Raw genomic sequence first — 17,582 nt, forward strand, 5'->3', positions numbered from 1 at the left:
TTCTCCCTCTGCTACAGTTTCTGTTATGGTCTGACCTAGGCCCCGTTCGGTATCTCTAATGGTATGCATCAGGGATGCTCCCTCTCGCTGCTTATTTTCATCATTATAGAACCTATGGCTGCCAAAATTCTGGCAAATTCAGAGGGGTTTGTGTTTGATCCATGGAGCATAAACTGGCCTTATATGTGAATGATGTATTATTTTCCATCACAAATCCGCTTACCTCACTCCCATCCACCCTGGCTGAACTTGAACTATGTGGTCACTTCTCTGGTTATAAGATTAATCTTTTTTAAGATCTTTTTATTGATCAAAATGTGAGACAAAAATATAAAACAACAACAGACATACACATCCTGAATCATCAAAAAGTGAAAAAAGAGAATGTTACAGCTTGTGACAGAAAAAATACAAATAGACTTCTTCAAACAGCTTTCTATATTATATATTTTTTGTCCTTCTCTCTTTCCTTCCATTTGTTAAACACATAAAAATGGATGTGGTACAATGAACTTAAAACCTAAAATAGTAACAATTATTAATATTATGAAACATCAAGGTATTGATTGTTGAAGCCAAAAAACTCCAGTTATCGTGAAAAATGTATCAAATTGTAACCTTGAGTCTTATTAACAAATTTAAAGAATTAATAATAGAGCTTCAGAAACTTATCAGAGAGACGGTAATGGACAAAAATTAAGGACGAGGAGGATTGGCGGGGGAGAAAAGTTGGAAACGAGGGGAAGCGAGCCGTGAAAAGGGAGAGAGAAAAAATAACTAAATATAGAAATAAAGGGGGGAGGGGGCAGCAGAAGAGAGAGAGAAAAAAAAAAAAAAGAATAAAAATAAATAAAAATATTATCAGGATAGAAAATAAGTGTTTGAAATAGACCAGGAAGGGTCGCATTGTTGAACCTATTCCACGGGGACCAAATTTTGTGAAACTTGTCCACATTACTGTTTTGAAGACTAGTGATGTACTCCATTTTGGACACAAACCAAACACGATTGAAGAGCTCCTGTTGAGTTGAAGGAGGTTTTTTCGAGGTTCTAGCGATCTGATATTTAGCCGCACAAGAAATATGCATAATCAATTTATTGTCAAACTTGGATAGCTGGCAGACCGGGGCACACAGGAGCAACGAGGCCGGGAATAGGGGGGGGGCATAGTGGAACTATAGAGCACATAAGTGATTGAACAAGTGACCAAAAAGGAACGATATTAGGGCACGTCCACCAAATATGGAAAAAGGAGCCTACTTGACCACAATTTCGCCAACACATGTTGGAAGTGGCGGGATATATTTGGTTAAGACGTTCCGGCCCAAAATACCATCTGGTGTACACTTTATATGAGTTCTCTCTGATGGAAACACTGATAGAGCATTTTGATACATGGATTATGGTTGGAGAGACCAGGTACCAAACAGTTAAAGCTTCAGCTCCCAGGATGCCTCCATATATACCCTGGCCCTAGCCATAGGACTTTAGTTGAGTTAACAAGCCTCAAAGCAGGAGAAGGAAAGAGAAAGAAGAGCAATCGTACACCAGAAACACTCTGTCAGGTTTCGGCCTAGCATCGGCCATCACTCACAACAGCGCCAACTTCACCTGACTTCTCGTGGGGTCAGACGTCAGGTGCGGTGGCGAGTGACGCGCTGAGGATTATGCCTTGGGTGCACTTGGACATCCATGTGCGGCTCCGTGACTTGATTACCAAGGTTGCCGGCGTGGGCGCAGCCATGACAGTCTTCACCACCTGACTGACCCTTCGTCCAATAGTAGCATGGTTGTGGTCAGTTGACGCTGTCCTCCAATGGACTGCTACCTTGGGGTATATTACTGGGCTCTGGACAACAAGAAGTTGCCTGTACAATGTCGTTTCTACTAGTGTTTGCTTGCCATCACTTAGTTCCAGGTTCCCTTGCTATTTTGCTCTCAAGACATTTCTAGTAATTCTCCTGTGCCAGCGGTGCGTCTGGATACCTTGACCGCGTACTCTGTGCAACATCCGAGTACACCTACAGTGTCCCTCTCCTGTGCCAGCGGTGTGTCCGATACCTTGACCGCGTACTCAGTACAACATCCGAGTACAACTACAGTATCACTCTCCTGTGCCAGCGGTGCATCTGCTACTTTGCCCGTGCACTCAGTACAACATCTAAGTACAACTACAGTGTCACTCTCCTGTGCTAGCGGTGCGTCTGATACCTTGCCCGCACACTCAGTACAATATCCAAGTACAGAATCCTCGCTAGTTCTTTCAGAAGTACACTCCCCTTGGCCTCATCGATGTTATCTCCCTCCATTTCCCACCTGTATCGGATACCTGACTAAAGGGCCACAACCTGCTTGCTGGGTGCAGCTTAAACCCATATCTTGCTTGGAGGGGTCACTGGTGAACACCTCCCAGCAGCTTAGACTTCGCGCTTTTGGTCAAGTCTCACCAACATCCGATACTTGTGGATGAAGAGGACATACATCCAGGCTCCTCGCCTCCGATTCCTTCCACAACACGGGACCTCAGCTTTCAGCTCCTCAGTAGGAGATCCTCCTGAGCCAGTCATGACACATACTTACACAAGATGAGGGAATCTGTGACTGAAAGAAAAAATTACCCATGCAGCCAGGTGCGTCAGGGTGGGTGCCCTGTGGACCTCAAAGAAAAGGAGTTATCTAGGTAAGTCTACCATAACTCTGATTTTCTTCTTCGAGGTCCATAAGGATCCACAGGGATACCATGGAGATGTCCTAAAGCAGTTCCCCTTGGGTGGAGGACAGTCCTAAGCAGAAAGGAGAACTTGTCGCCCAAAGGAAGCATATTGAGAGGGAAAAGTATCAAAGGCATAGAACCTAAAAAAAAGTGCGCACAGAAGACCAAGTGGCTGCTTTGCACAATTGTTCCGCAAAGGAAAACCATGACTAAATGCCCACAATGGACATACAGACCTAGTAGAATGTGCCATTACTGTGCTTGTAACAGGGAGATCAGTCTGTGTGTCCACCTAAGAGATAGTCATGCATAGCCATCTCGCCAGAGTCTGCTTATTAGCTGGCCATCCTCGTTTTTGAAAACCATACAATACAAAAAGAGCATCTGAATTTGTACGCTGCTCAGAGATACGGAGAGCACGAACTACATCCAGGGAGGCTTCACCTACAGAAAGATCTGAAGCCTGAAAAGCTGGAACAACAATTTCTTCACTCACATGAAAACGGACACTACCTTAGGAAGGTATCCCTTCCTTGTATGAAGAACAGCTTTATCCTGCTGAAAAATCAAAAGTGGAAAGCGACACGATAGAGCTGCTAAATGACAGAATCTGCGAGCAGAAGAGATAGCGAGAAGAAAAAGTCTCTTCGCTGTCAACCACTTCAAATCTACAGAGTGTAGAGGCTCAAACGTGGGAGCTTGCAGCCCCTTAAGAACCAAAGACAAATCCCACAGTGCTACCGGTGGAACAAAATGAGGCTAAATTCGCAGAACTGCTTGGAAAAAAATTCTAACATCTGGTAATGAAGCAATCTTCTTCTGGAACCAGACTGACAGTGCAGAAACCTGCATTCTCAAAGTGGCCAGACAGAAACCACTATTTAACCCAACCTGAAGAAAAGCCCTGGAAAGCATGAACACCTTAGCATCATATTTCCTATTACTGTTCCACCTTCGTGCTTGAATTTTCTGAGAAATCTTGGGAGGAGAGAAATTGGAGGAAAGAGATACGCCAACTTGAAGTCCCATCTTACTGCCAGTGCATCCACGAAGGCTGCTGATGGGTCTCTGGGCCTGGACCCATAGCTGGGGACCTTGTGGTTGTGGCGTGACATCATGAGATCTATCTCTGGTAGACCCCATTTGTTTACCAGGTGCTAAAACACTCTCGGATGGAGAAACCACTTTCCGGCGTGTATGTCCTAGTGACTTAGGAAGTCTGTTTCCCAAATGAGGACTCCCAATATGAATATTGCCAAGATGGCTGGAAGATGGCGTTCTCCCCAAACCAGAATCTTTGTCATGGCTGCATAATGTTTCGTGCCTCTCTGATTGATGTAGGCCACTGTAGTCGCGTTGTCAGACTGGATCTGGACCGCCCTGCTCTGGAGTAGGTCCTGTGCCATGACCAGTGCTTTGTATACTGCTCACAGTTCCAGAATGTTAATTGGCAGATGACACTCAGGATTTGTCCATCTTCCCTGAAAAGTGTGATGACCTGTTACTGCCCCCCATCCGCGAAGACTGGCATCTGTGGTGAGAAGCACCCAATTTGGAATCCCGAACGGGCACCCTTTGTTTAGATGGCCACCACATGAGGGAGTGACGAACCTCTGGAGTGGGACCTTATTGATGCTGTCCATTCCACCTGGAAAGAATCAATTTTTGCAGAGGCCTGGAATGGAACGGAGCATATTCCACCATGCCGAAGGTGGATACATTTGATCCCAAAACCTGCATTGCTAACAGAATGGATGTTCTTCGCTTGCGTAGCAGCTTGTGTATTCGCAATGATAGGCCCACAATCTTGTCCACTGGCAGAAACACCCTTTGAGCCAGAGAATCCAGAAGCTCCCAGAGGTACCATCTGCTGTGTTGGAGAAAGTGGTGATTTCTTCCAATTGATTAGTAGGCAGGCTATGGTCAGTTGAAGATAGTTTTATAAAACAACCAGAGTCTGTGCCAATATCAAAAGATCGTCCAGATATGGCAGAATTCTGATTCCCTGATGCCTGAGATAGGCCATCATAACTGCCATTATTTTGGTAAATACCCGGGGAGCCGTAGATAGGCCAAAGGGTAGAGCCTGAATTTGGTAATGCTGCTGAAGGACAGCAAACCATAAAAATTGCTGGTGGGATGGAATAATAGGAACATTCAGATATGCATCCTGAATGTCCAGGGAAACCATGTAATCCCCTGGCTCCATTGCCAAATTAAATGACCGGAGAGTTTCCATATGAAACTTGGGTACATGGATAAACCTGTTGAGGGCTTTTACATTTAGTATAGGCCCCATTCGGTTTCTGAATCAGAAATAGATTGGAATAATAACCCCTTCCCTGTTGAGACACAGGAACCAGGATTATTACCCCCACCTGCAGCAGGAAGTGAATGGCTTCCTGAAGGGCCACTCTGACTACCCCTGATGGAGGAATTGTGAAAAACAACTCCTAGGGAGGATGCCACCTGAAAGTGAGGGCATACCCCTGAGAGACCACTTCTAGGCCAATATCGGTTGTTGTTTGATGCCAGTAATCCACATACTGAAGTTGGCCTCCCACCCTGGGATCCCCCATAAGGAGGCCCGCCTCATCAGGCCAAGGGCTTGTAGTCCGGCTTAGAAGCTTGACATCTGAGTGGCCCAGACCTCTTAGTTTGTCGCCTGGATGTCCTGTGAAAACTAGACGGTTTGGTGGAAGACTGTTCCTTTGCTCGTCCCCTGAGGACGAAAGGACCGAAAAAACTGCCTAGATTTTTTTTACCCGTAGATGGCAGACCTGCAGACTTAGAAGCCACCAGAGTAGCTATTATCTTGTCTAACTCTGCTCCAAAAAGTATATTTCCAGAGAAAGGTAAGGATTCCAGAGCCCTCATTGATCCTGTATCAGCTTTCCAGGATCTTAACCAAAGGACCCTGCGTGCCACTACCGAAGCTGCTAATGCTTTAGAGGCTAAAATTCCAGCATCTACTGCAGCTCCTCCCAAACAAGAAGCCGCTTCCCAAATGTGGGAGATATACATCCTCTGTTGTCTGGTAGCATTTGGTATAGAATCTTCCAATGCCCCCATCCATTCTTCAACAGCTTTGGCTACCCAGGCTCCAGTCAAAACTTGACGGGTATAGGCTTCCGATGATGAAAATATTGCCTTGAGACATGTTTCAATCTTCCCATATGTCAAATCATTAAGAGAAGATGCTGACAGAATAGGCAGCGTAGCATTTCTGACTAAGTGCCTCACATGAGCATCCACAGTAAGAGGTACCTCCCACTTAGTACATTGAAAAGCTGGGAAAGGATACAACGATGTTAATCTTTTATTGACATAAAACCATTAATCCGGGTTACCCCATGCCTCTTCCATGAGCTCACTTAGTAGCTCAGATTTAGGAAACTCAGGGCTCGATTCAGACCCGCTCGCTAGATGCGTATGCAAATTCACCTAAGTGACGGCAAGGCAGGCGATCGCACAGCAAGGCATAATCACACCCACTATGTCTTGGCGTGCGATCGCTTTGTGTATGCAGACGTCCAACAGTCTGTCTTAAGACGCCCACTTGCGCACGTCATCTCCAGGAAGTGTATGCAACATCGGTACATTGGGTATCATCAGCAGCACTTGAGGTTGACTATACCATTCCGCAAGCACTGCGATCACGAGTGTAAAATCTGCCAGGTGATGTGTACAATGATGCTACCTCTTAATTATGCACGCCTCTGGAACGGCGTAAGACGCTCAGGCACGCCTGCGTTCGCATCTCCACTCCCCCGTTATTAATGGCCAGCCCCTATCACCACGCACAAACGGCTTCTCCTGTCACTCACCCTGCTGGGCTGTGTATGCACAACGAGCGAACATTTAGCAATCTCTCGCACTGGTTCGTGCACTGCGACCTCCCCCCTACTGATTCCTTTTACTTTTTGACATATTAATTATAAAGGTAACAATGCAATGTAATGTGACAACCTTTACAAATAACAAATAAATGTGAAGTATAAAGAAAAACCCCACACACCTGCAACAGAGGGATGAGGAGAAACACAGTGATAATTATAACTGACAGTCAGAAATAAAAGGCATTATCATCACAGCAGCTAGCAAACAGTCACATACAATGCACATGCAAATTTAGTTACACTGAGCTCTGAATCAACTACTCAAAAACACAATGCTTGGTAGGATATAATATGAGATATGGTAAGAACTTACCTTTGTTATCTCTAGTTCTACGAAGTCCATAGGGTTCCACAGGATACCTTGGGGTATAGGTGATGACGTCAGGCATCGGGCACCATAGAGTTAAGTTTTCAGCCTCCCAGGATGCACTAGGGTCCCCCTCCTATACCCCGCCCCCAAGCCAAGGCATCTCAGTTACGTACCAAGCCATAGGCCGGAGGAGGAGAAGGAAGAGAGAGAAGAAAGATCTGGACACACACAAGAATCACATTCTCACCAGAGGGAGACGGAAAAACCGGTGACCAGAGTAAAGCCCATCTGCAGCACAGGTGCGACAGGGCGGGAGTCCTGTGGAACCCTATGGACTTCGTAGAAATAGAGATAACAAAGGTAAGTTCTTACCATCTCTCATATTTTCTACATCAGGGTCCATAGGGTATCCACAGGATACCTTGGGGATGTCCCAAAGCAGTATCCTTCAAGGGAGGGGATGCTCCTGTGCTGAAAGGAGAGTCCGCCACCCGAAGGAAGCATCCTGAGAGGCAAAGGTGTCAAACGCATAATACCTCACAAAGGTATGGACAGAGGACCACGTGGCAGCCTTGTATATCTGGACTGCAGAGGCACCACATCGAGCTGCCCACGAAGGACCCACAAACCTAGTGGAATGAGCCCTCACAGAGGATGGAACCAGAAGGCCTTCATGAAGATAAGCTTCTGAAATTGCCATACGAATCCAACCTGCCAAAGTTTGCTTTGAAGCAGGCCAACCCTTTTTATGGAAGCCATAGAGGACAAGCAAGGAGTCCGACTTCCTAAACGAAGAAGTGCGGTCAACATAAATTCTTAAGGCCCGCACAACGTCCAAAGTGGCCTCACCCACTGAAAGATCAGGTGAGTTAAAAGCCGGCACAATGATGTCCTCGTTGATGTGGAAACTTGAAACAACTTTGGGAAGGAATCCAGGACGAGTGCGCAGCACCGCCCTGTTCCTATGAAAAATCAGAAAAGGGGGTCTACAGGAGAGAGCCCCTAAATCAGAAACTCTTCTGGCCGAAGCAATGGCCAGAAGGAATATTGTTTTAGCTGTAAGCCATTTAAGGTCCACTGAGCCCAGTGGTTCAAACGGCGGTCCCTGGAGAGCCCTCAGGACCACAGCTAAATCCCAAGGCACCATCGGTGGAACAAAAGGTGGCTGAATTCGAAGAACACCTTGTATAAAGGTGTGCACATCAGGGATTGCAGCAATCCTACGATTGACCAGACTGACAGGGCAGACACCTGCACCTTCAGAGAAGCAAGGCGAAGCCCATGGTCTAGTCCCGCCTGTAGGAAAGCTAACACTCTAGACAGACGGAACTCCCGAGGGGCGTAACCTCGTGGTCGGCACCACTGGAAGAACGTATGCCACACACGATGGTATATCCTTGCAGAAGATGGTTTCCGAGCTCTTAGCATAGTTTGCACTACAGAGCTGGAAAACCCCCTGGACCTTAACATGGCCGTCTCAACAGCCACGCCGTCAAAGACAGCCGAGTCAGGTCCGGATGAAGACAAGGACCCTGTGACAGTAGGTCCGGTCGTAGTGGCTACCGCAGAGGAATGTCCACGGACAGACTCTGAAGGTCTGATAACCAGTGCCGCCTGGGCCATGCGGGAGATATCAACAGGAGCATCCTCCTTCCTGTTTGAATTTCCGGATTACCCGTGGGAGAAGGGAAAACGGAGGAAAGAGATAAGCAAACCGGAACGTCCACACCGGCAACTTGTTGTTGTGCCGTGACGCCATGAGGTCTATCTCTGGAAGACCCCACCTGTCCACCAGAAGTTGAAAGACGTCCTGGTGCAGAGACCACTCCCCAGCTTGGCCGAATTTTTGTGGCCAGCCTGACGGGGAAAAGACTGTGCTTTAGGCCTACCCTGGGCCCTGTAAGGCCAAAAGGACTGCGTACCTGAACTGGAAGGGACCGCAGCAGACGGGAGACATGCAGATTTGGCTGCCACCAGCGTGGCCACAATTTTGTCCAGATCCGGACCAAATAGAACTTCTCCATTAAAAGGCTAAGCTTCCAAGCCCTTTTTGGAATCAGCAACCGCCTTCCAAGATCGCAACCATAAGGTGCGACGAGCAGCTACAGCTGCCGAAGAAATCCGAGAAGTTAGGGTACTGATATCCAAGGTCGCTTCATTGATGTAAGTGGCCGAATCCCGGAGATTGCCTACCAACTCGGCCTGTTCAGCCGAACAGTCGGAATCCAAAGACACCTCCAAACTATCGGCCCAGCACTCCATAGCTCTGGCTACCCAACATACGGCCATAGCCGGTCTGGATGCCCCCCCCCCCGCAAGGGAATAAATGGACTTTAGGCAGATCTCCACCTTACGGTCCGTAGCATCCTTCAAGGAGGACATGGAGGGCATGGGCAATGTGGCACTTCGGACTAGGCGTGTCACATGAGAATCCACCTGTGGAGGGGATTCCCACTTAGAAAAATAATTATCCGCAAACGGGTAAGCCACCGCTAAGCGTCTTTGAGGCTTAGCGTTTAGCAGGATGTTTCCACGCCTCCTCTAAATGGTCTACTAACTGACCCGAAAGAGGAAACACAGTGGCGTCACCCTTAATATCCTTAAAAAAAGGCATATTTGGACTTGGACACCGGAGGATCGTCATCCTCAATAACTAAAGCTGTGCGGAGTGCCCGAATAAGGCCAGGAATATAAACCTTGGACTTAGCGTCCGACTCATTAGTACGGAGAGGTTCTTGGTCAGATAGATCCAGAATCTCCCCATCATTGGACGTCACATCGTCATCCTCATAAGGAGCGGACAGAGACACCACCGGCAGCAACACAGACTCCCCTTGTAACACGTCCGACAAATGCTGTACAGAACTTGTCAGTGAATTAACCCACGCAGGCTCCTGAGAGACCTCAGGAGGGGAAATAGGGAGACTGTGGGGTACCATCAGTTGTCTCGGGAAACCCTGCATGGGTGACAACACCACTGACTTCTGGGACAATCCCATCTGTGAGAACGCAGGTTGCGGAGCTAACTGGCCCACTAGGGTTGTAAGCGCTTTGGCAAAACAAGCCCTGGGCGGTTCCTGTACCGGAGCCGTGACAGTAATTGGCCGCGTCAGTAAAAAACACTGCCGACATAGCCCCTCCGCGTTACCCTCCCCCTCTGCTATTGGTACCTTGCACGTAGTACACAGAAGCTGGAGAGGAAATTCACTCTCAGACATGATGGTAAGTATGTGACCCCTCTCACTGATACTCGTTAGTATAGTGGGAGAACCACGCTGCAATCACCGCACCGCAAGGGCTTTAGCAGAAGAAGAGCAGGGACAGTGAAATGGCTGACAGTAGAAAGTGAAAGTACAGGCAGCAGATGCTAGCAGAAGTCACATACAATGCAAAGAAATGAATCCCTGCACTATCAGCACTGATCCTCAACTACGCAGACACAGAGCCTGGTAGGACATAGAGCTGCATACACAGACCTGTTTCAACGGAGGAGAGGTATGCCGGGGGACCCAGACCACGATGCCACCGATCAGTAGCTTCCAGCAGCGTTCACCAGGCTTCTGTAAAGATGGCCACCGAGGAGCAGAAAGGAGGCCGGCCTGGGGGAGGAGCGCTGCCACAGGGCCAATCGCCAGGTGCAGAGAGGGCTGTGTGCAGCGGGGGAGGTGCCGGCTGTGTACAGGGAAGGCGCACTCCCCTGGCATGCAATTAACCCCTGGGACGCCGCAGCGCTACCGCTCAGCTGCTGTCCGCTGTCCCAGGGGGGTAGTGGAAGCGCAGGTTGTTACCTGGCTCCACGCTGCAGCCAGTCCACAGGGAGCCCCCTGCCTGGGGACTCTGGACCATGTGTTCAGCGGGGACCCACCGCAGGACCCTGCTGCTTACCTGCTGCCCCCTTGAATACGGCCATGGTCCAAAACATCTGGGGTCACCGCTGTGACCCCAGATGCTTACCAGCATCCCCGGATCAGTACCGGCGTTGTGGTACCGGCGGGGGTGTAGGGAAGACAGCATGGACGTCAGTAGTGACTGTCCATGCTGTACTTCCAGATGGGCAGCCACAGCTGCCTTGAAGAAAACTTCAGGGGCTATCCTTAGCGCCCCTCTAAACAGGTACTCCGACTCCGAGCCGGGCACCAACGAAACTGAGATGCCTTGGCTCGGGGGCGGGGTATAGGAGGGGGACCCTAGTGCATCCTGGGAGGCTGAAAACTTAACTCTATGGTGCCTGATGTATCACCTATACTCCAAGGTATCCTGTGGATACCCTATGGACCCTGATGTAGAAAGAGCACTATATATCTGTCCCATGGGAGAGGTATACAGGGCGCCTCATATACACGAGGGGGGTAGCAGGAGCGAGCCAGATGCGCAAAAACCTTTGAAAAGACTGCGTCTTGGTCGGAGGAGGAGCTGCCTACCTCCCCTAAGCTGCATCAACCGGCCAGGTACGCTGGCCTCGTGGCAGAAGCATCTGCTGCCGATACCCGGCGTCAGACGATGAGGCCCCAGTGGTCTAGTGAGGACGCTCCGGGCCCTGACTGCAGCGGCTTCTGGTACGACTCCTACGCCAGAAGCAAGAACTGACGCACACGATTTCTCGTAAGTGAGGAGTCGCCTTACCTGACATCTCCGTGCGTCCGATTGCAGTCCAGGTCCCAGCATTGCTGAGACGGGCCGAAATCACCAGCCCAGTTACTGGTGTTGCGGCCCGGCAGAGGTAGATATAGTCTCAGTACACGAGTCTTAATCCAGACGCTCAGTACTGCCAACCCAAAAACATAGAAACAAAACTAAACAAAACCACATAAAATAAAAGCTTAGGACTACCTGAGCAGTCCCATTACAAAGGTGCGTTTGAATCCTGCCGCACCAAACGAACTAAAGGCCTGTGGCTGGGGTATATATGGAGGAGGACCCGAGGCATCCTGGTAGCTGAAAGCTTTAACTGTCTGGTGCCTGGATCTCTCCAACCACATTACCCCATGGTAACCCTGTGGATTCCTATGGACCCTGAAGAAATACAATCCCTCCCTCACACCTGTAGTAACACATTAAACCCGCTCACCCCGTAGAAACACATTTGACATTTTCCTTCCTCACCTGTGTAGTAACACATTTTCCTCCTTCACCTGTGTCGTAACACATTCCCCTCCCTCACCTCTATAATAACAGATTTCCCTCCCTCACCTCTGTAGTAACACATTCCCTTCCCTCAATTTTCAAATAGGGGAGCCACACAAACTGCCAGTGATATTTTGCTGGATGACAGTTGGTGTTTGAATACTGAACTGTGCTACAGCCATGATGAGACAGTCAGGACACTGCACAGGGGGAGGAAACATTTTAGCTCTTTTCACAACCTTAGGCGTTGTATTTAGAAAAATCCCTTAGTGGGTATCTACAGTCAGGTGCATAAATATTGGGCCATTCACAGAATTTTCATATTTTGGCCTCTATTCACCACCACAATGGCTTTGAAATGAAAAACAAGATGTGCTTTAACTGGAGATTTTCAGATTTAATTTGAGGGTAATTACATCCAAATCAGGTGAACGGTGTAGGAATTACAACGGTTTCTATATGTGCCTCCCACTTTTTAAGGGACCAAAAGTAATGGGAGAAACTAAACAATCCTAAATCTAACTTTCACTTTTTAATACTTTGTTGCAAATCCTTTGCAGGCAACAAACTGCCTTCTGTTACAGCCAAACATTTTAAATTTTGACTCATCAGTCCAGAGCACCTGCTGCTATTTTTCTCCCCCCCTATTCGTGCTTAGTCGATTGGCCTTGTTTCCACATTGAAGGTATGGATTTTTGGCCGCAATTCTTCCATGAAGACCACTTCTGGCCAGACTTCTTCAAACAGTAGATGGGTGTAACCTGGGTCCCACTGTTTTCCAACAGTTCTGAGTTGATGGCACTGCTGCACATCTTCTGATTTTGCAGGGAAGTAAGCATGATGTGTCTTTCATCTGATGCACTAAGTTTCCTTGGCTGACCACTGCGTTTATTGTCCTCAACGTTGCCCGTTTCTTTGTGCTTCTTCAATATAGCTTGAACAGCACATCTTGAAATCGCAGTCTGCTTTATAATCTTTGCCTGGGAGAGACCTTGATTATGCAGTATAACCACCTTGTGTATTGTTGCTGTGTTCAGTCTTGCCATAGTGTATGACTTGTGACATGAAACAGTCTTCCACAAACTCATCGTTGTAGCAGAGTTTGGGTGTTCCTCACCCAGTTTTAAGCCTCCAACACAGATATTTATATATCTATATATGCAGCGGGGCGGCACTCAAATCAAAGAAGACAGCAAGTCACAGGAATCACATTCCAACGTTTCGGAGCTACTTTAATGCTCCGTCCTCAAGGTGCAAAAACAATACAAACAATGAACACATAAATGCACTTACATCCCTTCACGTGCATGTTGCGCCGCTCGGCGTCCAGGAACAGGGACTCCCTCCGATGACGTCAACCCACCCAATGAGGCGCATGTCAATGTTGCGCCAGTAAGCAGAGAAGACGCCTGCAGAGCGCGTCCCGATTGCCCAGACAACGGGCAGCGCAAATCCTGTTCAAACCAATGTATAAACATGCGGATGTCATATACATATAGTAGATGGCAATTAGCCCTTATGATATTACATAGATAATAGTAACCACAGTGGCACATATGTACATAAAAAACACCTATACAACACATACGTACTGATCACAGCAAAAGGCACACCCTATTTAATATTTATTATTATATCACAAATAACCCTTGTATATAGTAGTAATAATAATAACCACATAAGGATGGTGTCATCAATTCTCATAAGGATATTACAGTATATCATGAGAAGCAAAACTCATAACTCCTAAGGAGAGAACATAAAAACCCCCACACCTATGACGAGCAATTATTCATGGGTGTATAATTCAAACAAATGGTAAAAAGCCTCCTTGCTCTCTAATAATGTGTCCAAGCCAACACTAACGTTAAATATAACCTATGAGCTCTTATGTCACAGACTATCTCAATTATAATAGTTATGTCCCCATAAGTATAAGATCACCCAATCACATAAGATTTTCAAAAAATAATAGGCAGAGAAATCTCAACTCAAGTTGGAGAGAACATCTAAAACCCCCCATTTCTACATTAACCAATAGTTGGTAAAATAAATTTCCCAAGCAGTGCAAATGCAGGATAATCTACTACACCATACAGTCATAATGACTAAAACAGTATTATAAGAACCAATGTAAACCAAGGTTCTCATTGAGACCCCTTGGTGTCAGAGCATCTAATCTAAAGATCCATTTCGATTCACATTGTAAAAGTATCCGTGATCTGTCACCTCCACGGGAAAGTGGTGGAACGCGATCTATTATCATATACCGAAGTGTAGATACATTATGACCCTTGATGGCAAAATGACGGGCCACTGGTTGTTCACTATTCCCTGATGCAATGGCAGCACGTATCGCTGACCTATGCAGTGCCATGCGTTCACTGAGGGTTCTGTCGGTCTTACCCACATATATCAAGCCACAGGGACAGGTAATCATATAGACTATATATCTTGTAGTACAAGTCAATCTGTGGCGTATACTGAACTTCCTCCCACTATATGGATGGCAAAAGCTCTGACCTACAGTGAGGGAACGACATGTGAGAAAGTTTAAACATTTGAAACAGCCCAACTTAGGGCGTAGAAAACCTTCTGGTTTATCTGGTCCAAATTTGCTCACATCAGTTTTAACTACCCAGTTATGCAAATTGCGTCCTCTGGTATAGCATGGCATGACACGTGTTTTGCAAATTTAAATCAGGATCTGTCCCCACAATGGTCCATAATTTCTTAGCTGTACTACTAACATCATAGCTAAACGGATGATAATTGTTTACCCAAGGAAGTTTACTTCCAATGCCAATAACGGAATCTGTGGTTTTAAATAACTCTCTTTTGGGTAAAGCTAAGGCCCTATTTTTGGCCTGACGTAAAATATCATCAGGGTATCCCTGTGCACGAAATTTATTATACATCAATCCGATATGTTTAAAGGCATTTTCCTCCTCACTACAAATTCTGCTGGCTACGCCAATGAGCTGGAGAAACAACCGATGGTTATGTATAAAAAAATTCTTTAGTTAGTATCATCTCCAGTAAATCTAGTATTAGGTCAATATCAGGAGCATCAAACTTCACACTCTCCAATAACAATTTCTTGACTGCAAATAGACCCTCTGTATTTGGGATTACAGTACAAAGATTGCAAATATCAATGCTACACAAATAACTACCCACAGGGATCAATGGTAAATCATGAACCTGTTTCAAAAAGGAAGTGGTATCCAATAAATACCTCGGATGTTCTTTAATGCACGGGTGTAAGATGCTATCTAGATACACTGATACCGCCTGGAACAATGACCCCCTGGCCGATATGATAGGTCGACCATTGGGATTGTCCAGGCGTTTTTGTATCTTTGGTAAGGTATATAAAAGCGCTTTGATTGGATACTTAGGAATCAAAGCATCTCTCAATTGGGATGTAATATGACCTTCTCTCACTGTTAGATCTACTCTATCATACAACTGTTGGGAAAAAAATCACGGTAGAGTCACAAGTTAGTGGTTTATACACCAATGTATCCGACAGTTGCCTTTCAATCTCGCTAATATACTCAGTGGTGTCTTGAACAACTATTGCCCTGCCTTTTATCAGCGGGGCGAAATACTACATCATTATATTTAGATAATCTGCGCAAAGCACTCCATTCACCCCTGGATAGATTACTATGACCCTGTGTGACATTCCTTGTGCCGGACAATTTTCTTACATCCTGATTGAGTAACCGTGTAAAAGTTTTTATAGCAGAATTATTTGACAACGGCTCAAACTGGGATGTGGATTGAAATTTATAAAGCGACTTGGGGATATCACTGCAGGGTTCTTCCTGGGGTTGTGGTGTTGCCTTAGTCCCATTAAAGAACTCATGAAGCTTTAATTGTTTATTCAGACAATATGATTCAATTTCCCATTGCATAGGATCGAATGATGTAGTGGGAACATAAGAGAGACCACGGCTGAGAACCCTGTTCTCTAGTTCAGTGAGAGTCAGTGAAGAGATATTAATTATCGCCGATTCCGCTGGAGAGGTGGTCTCCCCACTTTTCTTCTCTCGCGTCCACGCCTACTGTCTACCCCTCCGGGTGAATTTCCACCACCTCTTGGGGGTATAGGATGATGAATACTCCTTCCTAAATGGCCCGAGCGGTTAGAAACACCACTCATACCACCGTCTGAATCACTGGTATTTTGCTGGGATGAATCTGAGTTACCCTGCATATACCGGAAGCTACGTCTATCAGGACGACGTTGTTCACTCCGACCATTGTTAATCCAATTGTAGACACGGTTCTGTTCGTAATCTAAGGCTACTTTAGCCATTTTATTTTTCTTGAATTGGATTAACTCATGTTTATAAGTTGACACTTGTGTATTTAGTTTCTCAAGCCACGCCACACTAGTATCTGACTCAAATGTTATTTTATGTTCTTTTTCAAAAGTAGAGATTTTTTCTCTCACAACTGAAAGCTCACGTGTGGGTTCCTCAATAACGAGGAGTATAAGATCGTAGTTGCACTTGCTCAGTATGGCAATCCACCTTTTACAAAAGGTGGTACTGTGTCGACCAATGGTAGGACAATTTCTAACACGAAATCCCCTAGGGATGCGTTTCTGCTTAAAATAGTCACTCAACGTTAATCCATGATGAAAATCTAGCTCTTTTTGCTTAAGTTTAAGCCAGTTGCGGTATAAATGTTGGAGTGGTCTTGTAGCCTCATCCTCACAAAATTGTTCCTTAAATAGGATAGCTTCTGCCTCAGAGTCAGAAAACATAAGCGTATTGCCTTGTGTCAGTAATGCCATATTAATGGCCTGATATGTACCATCACCTGTCCCTGTGGCTTGATATATGTGGGTAAGACCGACAGAACCCTCCGTGGACGCATGGCACTGCATAGGTCAGCGATACGTGCTGCCATTGCATCAGGGAGTAGTGAACAACCAGTGGCCCGTCATTTTGCCATCAAGGGTCATAATGTATCTACACTTCGGTATATGATAATAGATCACGTTCCACCACTTTCCCGTGGAGGTGACAGATGACGGATACTTTTGCAATGCGAATCAAAATGGATCTTTAGATTAGATGCTCTGACACCAAGGGGTCTCAATGAGAACCTTGGTTTACATTGTTTCTTATAATACTGTTTTAGTCATTGTGACTGTATGGTGTAGATTATCCTGCATTTGCACTGCTTGGGAAATTTCTTTTACCAACTATTGGTTAATGTAGATATGGGGGGTTTTAGATGTTCTCTCCAACTTGAATTGAGATTTCTCTGCCTATTATTTTTTGAAAATCTTATGTGATTGGGTGATCTTATGCTTATGGGGACATAACTATTATAATTGAGATAGTCTGTGAAGTAAGAGCTCATAGGTTATATTTTAGTATTGGCTTGGACACATTATTAGAGCGCAAGGAGGCTTTTTACCATTTGTTTGAATTATACACCCATGAATAATTGCTCGTCATAGGTGTGGGGGTTTTTATGTTCTCTCCTTAGGAGTTATGAGTTTTGCTTCTCA

This window comes from Taudactylus pleione, unplaced genomic scaffold, assembly GCF_031769625.1.
Source record: "Taudactylus pleione unplaced genomic scaffold, aTauple2 ptg000015l, whole genome shotgun sequence".
Classification (NCBI taxonomy): domain Eukaryota; kingdom Metazoa; phylum Chordata; class Amphibia; order Anura; family Myobatrachidae; genus Taudactylus; species Taudactylus pleione.